Genomic DNA, 8257 nt, shown 5'->3' on the forward strand with positions numbered 1-8257 from the left:
TTTTACAAATTAAGCACTGTTTTATATATATTACTTAAGTCACATTTAATTCAGCGAAAGTTTAAACACTAATTTTATTTAGAAGTATGAATTGCTAGACTCAGAGATATCTAACTGGATTTTATTTTTTACATGAGAAAACGATATCTTGCGCAAATTGTACAAATTCCTCTAAAGCATCTGCTTCAAGATTTACAAATTGTATATGGCAAGGTAAAATATTATTTTCAAGGACTTCTTACTGAATGTCTGCATTTGTAGACAGAAACCAGCAGGAGACCGGCGAAATCCTCTTCTTTACTCAGTCAGCAGAAATGTAGTCTTCTAAATGAAACAATTACTGCAGGACGCCTTTCAACTAGAAGTCCAAGACGTTCACATTAGAAATTGCATGGTACCTTGTCTCCCTCTGGGTTTGCCGAAGGTTACCACACGAGTGAAAATTCTTTGCAAAATGGAAAGAATTATGAAAAGAATAGGCAACACCAGTGATCTTTGTCTGTTAGCAATTGCTAGATATTATGTAGGATTTATTTTATGTACCATGCAAATGGAAATTGTTAAATTTAACAACCAAGATAGCCGCAACCCTAAGCACCCCCTAACACACACATCCTGCAGTGCACGTAGGTTAGGAATTTCAATGAAGCCCGCTGTCGCTCTGTATGGGGGCAATAAACGTGTCGTAAACGAGGCTCACATAAAACCCTCATTTTGCTTTCTTTTCTGCTTTCAAGGTAAGAGGTATGGCTAGTAAGTTCTAGGATATTTTAAAATCTTGAATGAAGTTGGTAGAAAACGTTTCCGTGAAGAAACGCAACATACTGACATAAAAATGGTTGAAAAAGTAAAACATACTTGAAAGTTATGTGTCGCATACCGTTTTTTGTTTCACAGTTTCTTATCAGTGTTAATGCCAAGTCTTTATTTCTTGTATGTACGACCATCAACCCTGGAGTAAAAGCATCAACCCTCGCCATGAAAAGAACATCATTAAGCGCTGTGTTCTTAATTTATTACATGTAAGTACTCAAAAGGTTTAATTTTGTAAGCTGCGATATGTTTGTAATATGTTACTAAATACCTAATAAAAATATTTAAACAGAAATGTTAAAGAAGGAAACAAATCATAGTGTATTGACCACTCTCTTTCCACTCTGTGAGGGTGCTGTGCTAGTTGCACTGTTTTGCTATTGCTAGACAAAGGGACATATGTATTAAGATTAGTAGCTTTTTTTTCTGAATCTCAATTTGGTAATCACAGATCACAGATCCTAATGCATGAAAGTTCTAATTTTAAGTTTGAACTTCATAGTGCCCTTTCTTCCCACATTTTTTGCATGTGGCATACTTTGCAAAACAACCAGGAATATTGGGCAAATGTCCTTCACTGCCACATCTTAAGCATTTAATTCCACCACTATGGTTGATACAAGTATTCTCATAATTGACACATTTTTGCCACCATGACTGTTTTTTTCACATCTCCCACGTTGTCCCCTTCCTTCTTAATCTCCTGAACAACAATGCCATCATCTACCACTGAATCTTTTCCTTGGATATCTCTCATTTCACACACCCACATACTAGTGTTCTCCATAGTTTTATTCATATCAGGATTTTTAGCAAGAAGCTTTTGCTGGACTTTAACATTATTTGTACACCTAACTATCTGATCCCTGACCAAAGAATCCATACGTTGCTCACAATTGCAAGTACGTGCAAGTGTTTTCAATGATGCAACATGATTACCTATTTTCTCTTGCTTTCCTTGTACCCTAGTGAACAATATGTGTCACTTTAGCACAACATTTATTTTGGAACCAAAATGTTTTTTCAATATCATGACAGCCATATCATAGACAGTGTCAGGTTCACCTTCACCACACCCTATGGTAATCTCATTTAAACTTTCATAAACATGTCTTCCTTCAATACCCAAATTATGTAATAAAATGTCTTGCTTCGTAACAGCGCAAAGTTTCTCCCCACCAATTGCAAGTAATAGGAATCAAGCACCTGTTCCTACATTTTCCACGTTAAATCTGGGTCTCCTTTATAAGATAAAAAGTGAGGAGGTTGAGACATGCTAGACAATGTCATGGCGTGTGATATACATTAAAAGGAAACACAAAAATAACAATGAAACCACCCCAAAAAACTACCAAGTTCAACAACAGCACTCCAAATAGCTGTGATTCAATAATAAATGCAGACTTAACCTTAACAACCAAGTTTAAGCCTCAATAGTGAGGATCGCACATCATATATGCTAACAGTAAGTGAAACACATCATGAGAATAATAATAGTGATCATTGAATTATGGTGTGAGTATCACTGTGCACTAAACAACGTGTATCACCCAGGGATATGCAGAGATTTGCAGGAAGAGTTCGTTTGAAAAAACAATAAGTGTGCATATCACATGTGGTGTGCATGTCACCGCACTTTAAGAAGTGTGCTCGACACTAACCAATTAAATTACACTCAAAGATGATGCAGCAACATTTTCCTTTTTGATTTTCTGTGAACAGACTTCCAATAATCAAGGGGCTTTGCGTCACCACGATTGTGAACCTGCTTGCTGGCAATAGCATAAGATGCCGCTGTCCCCTTAAAAATCGAAGGACGACTGAGAGGTGAGCGATTCACCGTGCCTGCTCACGAAGGAGCAAATGCCAGAACCAGGAAGAACACAGCAGAGACTCTGGTCTCCCCAGGTACAGAACCAGGAAGAATGCAGCAGAGAGTCCGGCCGCCCCAGGGCTCCGTGCTAACAAGGCCAAGCAGACGGTAATGCGCCACCCAGATTCCACTCTGAAAACCCTTCACTGACAAGCAGTTACAATGTGGTAACACACAATGGAAGAAGAGGAAAGCTCAGTGTGCAGTAATAATAGCTCCACGCGTGCACCGATCAGTTGCCAGGCAACAGTACAGTTTACTGCACAACTGAATGTGCACTTGAGAGGTGCTGTTTAAGTAAATTTTATTTCACATCCATGGGGCACGCAATTACTGTAAAAAGGCTCTAGAACTTCTACACTACAGTATTCACTGCGGTCAGAACAGCACACTGTGTTCCATGTAAGATCCGAGGATAAACCCTCGCAGCAGCAAGAATTCCTTATAAGAGGTTTGCGGGGAGGTCTATGTTCACATACCTGTCTCCAGCAGGTCCCTGTCACCAGTGTTAAGTTGTAAATACCCCACTTACCCCACTACTGTCTTCTTTAGGTATTTATTGAGCTCAAACAGCTGACCCCCAACCCATATAGGCAGCTGGGCATAACTTATTTCCAATTCAAAACATTCCCCACAGTCCAAAGGTGTACATTGTGCTGTCATCAATGACCACTTTATACATTACAGTACCCCAGCAAATGATGACCTAGACCAGGTTCCAAGCCTAGGTTCACAATGCTGGTCAATAGATCATAGCAAATAGTTATAATAAATCCAATCTTTGCAAGTTGTTGGATTCATTATAACTATTAATTTGAAACTTGGAATTATTATTTTAGCTCACTCCTGTTAAAAGATAGGCTTTATTAATGTTTAATAAAACCTTCCCATGTTAGCCTAGGGAGTTAATGTACTACAATGAGAACAACAAAATTGGTAGTCTTTCCCTTACCAGAGCATAGATAACATTTCTTATAATGGCCCTGCTTAGTTTAACATGGCACATGTCCATTGAGGCACCTAGGGCAAACCTTAGTGGTGAGGTATATGTAAAAGACTGTGGAAGTACCTTTAAATCCAAAGTCGAAGTTGGACATATTTTTATTATAAAAGCAGCCTGCAAGCCAGGGCTGGCTTTTAAAAGGACAGCAGACAACACAGCAGTGAATACTTAAGTGCATTTAATCCACTGGGCCTATACACCTAGATGCCCTATCATATACTAGGGATTTACAGGTAGGTTGTCAGTACCAATTGTAATTACACCTAATTACTATACACCTTTTTCACAGAGCACTGGCCCTGGCCCTGGTCAGCAGGGCCAAAGGCACAATCACAGTTGGAAACCACCAGTATCAGTAAAATAGAATGGGGGCAAAAAGTGGGGGGACAGCTGCAAAAAGCCCTGTTTTCTCACACAGTCACAAAAAAGGACATGAAAGTGACATTATAGTTAGCTATGGTGATAAGATCCTAGTTTACATTGAAAACAAAACAAGCTTAAAGTGACGTTAATGTTAGATTTTGAAATATGATAAAAACAAACATTTGAAAACAAACAGTCACTTATATAACTATGATTAGTGCCCTCTGTCATGCACTGCTTATGACCTCACATATTACATCTATAGACCAACAGTCCAGATATACCAAATTTTTTAACCCCTTTCTAAACACCAAAGACCATATGCAATGGGGGATTGGGCACCAGCCAGAGGTTTGCTGCAGGCAAGACCATCCACCCAAACCCAAGCCAATCTTAGCATTCAACATCTTATATTATGTTAAAAAAATTAGAGATTAACGTGATGTTATAGTTAGAAATAATGTTTATTTCATTCCCAAGCGGTAATCACAGCAATGGTCCTTGTACCACTAATTTTCCGTGATCTGTTTCAGACACGTACTATGTAAAGGGACCCTGTATGATGTCATTCCTTGACCCTGTGCCAATCTACAAATCAAGGTACCCTTCAATTACCGTTTTTGTCCTGTTCTAGAGATGGCCACCACTGTTTCTCGCGCCAATTTGCAGATTCTAACGCTCTATTTAATTCGATATACCGACGCTTCAATGCGCCGGCATGATTTAAATCCATTCCTTAACTGTTTCCACGTACTGCGTTAGTCTATAAAACAACCTCCGCCAGCCGGCGGTAATGTTTGGTTACGCTTGCGGAGTGAATAATTTATACCAAGAGCGATAAGTCCTCAATTGACCTTGTGTGCCTATATTGATCTTACTTAGGGAACTGTGATACATTTCCCTCCCCCATGAATAATTCTTTATTTTATATACAATAACTAGGTTGCCTGTCCCCTATTTTGTCCTGAAGAAGACCCCACAGCAAGGGCACGACTAATCCCTGCGTATCTCTGAGGGTCGAAATGTCGACAACAACCGATTTCATTGTCAACTTCACGCCACCATTTTTACATACATTGTATTATGTGAAGTATGATGTTTTGATTTAAACGCTGAACCAATGGTCCTTGTGTTTTGTATATAATTCGCCAATACAGTTTTGTCAACTGGCTGATTTTACTGTCACTAATTCCTTCCATCACCACATCCGCACCTGATCACACTTCCCTCCCCCCCTACTCCCCCCGGGGCACTGTACAACCGTTTAGAACTTTTGATCAATTGTTTGTATATTCAGTATACTTAGTCCCATTGTGAATAAAACAATGTGGACTCATTCAGTGTTTGTGTAAAATAATGTTTGATTTGCATATATTATATCACTCTCACACTGGGACCCTCTCCTCCTAGTACCTGTGGACAACCAGGGCCTGTGTCTGCAAGGTGTGGCAGCAGCAGGCCTAATCAGTTAGCCTAAGGCTGCAGCGGCAGCCTGCAGGTTGTGCAGTGCAATACAACTTCAGTCAGTGTTTGTGCGTGTGCCAGTGTCCGGTAACTGTAAGTAAGGTATACGAGGCGGCCGTAGCCGCCATGTGATGCCAGTGCCACCATGATCTGATCATGCCACCAGTGGGTGGCGTTTATTTTATTTTTATTTTATTTTAAAAGTTGTATGTAGCGCTAGGTTGCCCGTGGGTATCAGAGCGCTTTACATACAGTTAAAAAACACAGAAAGAGATTGCACTCATCATTGACTTTAATCTCTCCTGCCGGGCGTCAGGCAATTTCCTCTCCTGGGGGTTATTTTATTGTTTCTTGCGCTATGTTCAGATGCTTTTTCCAAGAAAAATAGAACGCAGAGCTTGCGCAATACGGACAACTAGGACGAGGTGAATGCATGGCTATAATTCGATACTGTGTCCACAGTAGGAGTAGGTATGTATGAAGATGCTCATATATTTTCCAGCAACCTTAGCAAAGTTTGATGAAAAACTTCACAAAGTTTACTTCTCACATTTGCAGCAAAACTTTGACTTTTGCTCGAGTTTATTTGGAAAGCTGAGCTTGTAGACAAAAACTCTGCATGCATTTATAATGGTGCATGGGAAACTCCAGCAAAGGGTTAACTGGTGGAGAAGAACTAGATATTTGTCATTGTTTCTGGGTTCGATAAGAGTGAACATTAACTCCCAATGTACTTAAAACTGTGCACGGGCTCCAGCAAGAAACCTTGGAAAGCTTTGGAAATTAGAAAATTGGAAACTTCGCAAAACTTCAAGGGCATGTACCAAAAAAATAGAAACAATTTGAGTTTCTCCATAGGATTCAAATCTGTGATATTCATTTTACACCTGACCAGGTGCCGTGAGCATGAGGGGTTGGTCTGCCGCCGACCCAGCGCCCGATTTAAGGTTCAACTTACCTAACAGCGCTGGCCTCACGGGAGTATACTGCGAGGCTCTTGTCCAGTCCTATAGCGTCGCCTAAATAGAGCAGGACCCCCTGGCCCTCTACTTCATCGACCCAGAGAGGTTGTTTTTGCCTTCTTCAAAGTGAATGAGCATGTGTTAATGTGTAGTACCCTGTTTAGGTCCTGACGAATCGCCGGTTGGCGAGAAACATGTTGACCACATCAGGGGGTTGAGTTAGCCTGCTGTATATTTATACGGTCTCTAGCTCCCCTCTCACCCCTTTTAACCAGGGAATCAGCCACGTTAATAAAAGTCATTGTGGACTGACTACCCTTTTTAACTTGCACCCACACTTGCACAGACTACACTTCTTTCATCCTCACACACACCCACCGTCGGCTAGGAACAAAAGAACCCCGCCAAAAGAGTGCCTCCGGGTGCTCCGACAGACATTGCAGCGCCGGTCTGTCGAGGGGCAGTGAGTCGATGATGACACTGGACACCCTCCAGTCAAGGTGTGTTTCACACCGAATACTCTGGGTGTGTGAGGCTCTCTAAGTTCAGACAAGGGACCCCTTTCAGTCACCTTACTTTTTGATACCTACTCCTCCCTCCTTGTTATCACACCTTCCCTGGGGAACTTTGTACTCTACTATTTGCTATTCATTTTACACATACACAAACTCTGCTGTAGATTATTGGGTCGCTGAGGTAATTATCCAAGGGTTTACAAGTAGTTCCAACTTCCAGGTCAGCAGGACACGATTTTCCCAGTCGTGGTCTAATCTTAATCTAATTTTTCCTAGGACAGCAAACAGACTACAACTCTCAGAATGCACGCATTAGTCAAATGAAATTTGTGACCGGTCAATATGGGGCTGAGGGCTGCTGCCTGCTTGCACCCTTAAACTTACCAGCATTTAAACCTGTGGCGTGCAGGTTGCACACAGATCTCTCTGCAACAGTCCCCCCAAAAAGTGTCCAGGCCCTTACCGCCATAAAAGTGGAATAAGTGTATCAATGCCACTGGAGAGATGAAGGTAGCTCTATTCTGACTTCTCTCCAATAAATGTACTTTCTCACACACGTAATCCAAGACCAAAATATCAAAAAGACTCAGGTATTTATTTGCATCAGCTATTCATTTTACTTGTGTATACAAGTAAAATGAATCTGAAATGTGGGCATTTTTCGTTTTGTAAAAATGTATTACGTTTTGCCTCTCTCCCTACCCAGCGGGCCCATGAAATCACATTTCCTGAACTTTCTTCTACTGCCCCGCCTCTGTCAGTGTCTTCCCTGGGGCTGACGCGCTTATCACATCTGCATTACATGCCTGTAAAACAAACAAAAAGCACAGAAAAGGCCTGAAGGTGAACTAACTGCCTTTGAAGGGGCGGTGGCCTATGGCAATTGCTTGCTGTTGCTTGCCAAACCGACCAACACTACTTTTTGTTTGGGTTCACACTGTCATGCGTACCTCCCTTTCACCCTCGGAATCCTCATCAGACAAAACAGTGAAAACACACATACTGAGAGGACAGTGAAGGGCAAATGAAGGTGTCAATCAGCAGGCTGATCAGGGATTAGTCACGTCACCATTATACTGCGTGCAATGCATTCTAACTCGGTGTTCTTGGTGAGGCTTGGACTTGTGACTGGGACGGGTGGGCCCAGGGCCCCAGCACAGCCAGTATATTTTAAAAGCACCTGCTGCCGAGTTCCTTCCTGACCTCCGGGAATATTCAGGCATACATTCAAATGTCAAGATAACTGGTGATTAATCGTCTTCAT

Source organism: Lissotriton helveticus, chromosome 3_1 (genome assembly GCF_964261635.1).
Source record: "Lissotriton helveticus chromosome 3_1, aLisHel1.1, whole genome shotgun sequence".
In the NCBI taxonomy this organism is placed as follows: Eukaryota; Metazoa; Chordata; class Amphibia; order Caudata; family Salamandridae; genus Lissotriton; species Lissotriton helveticus.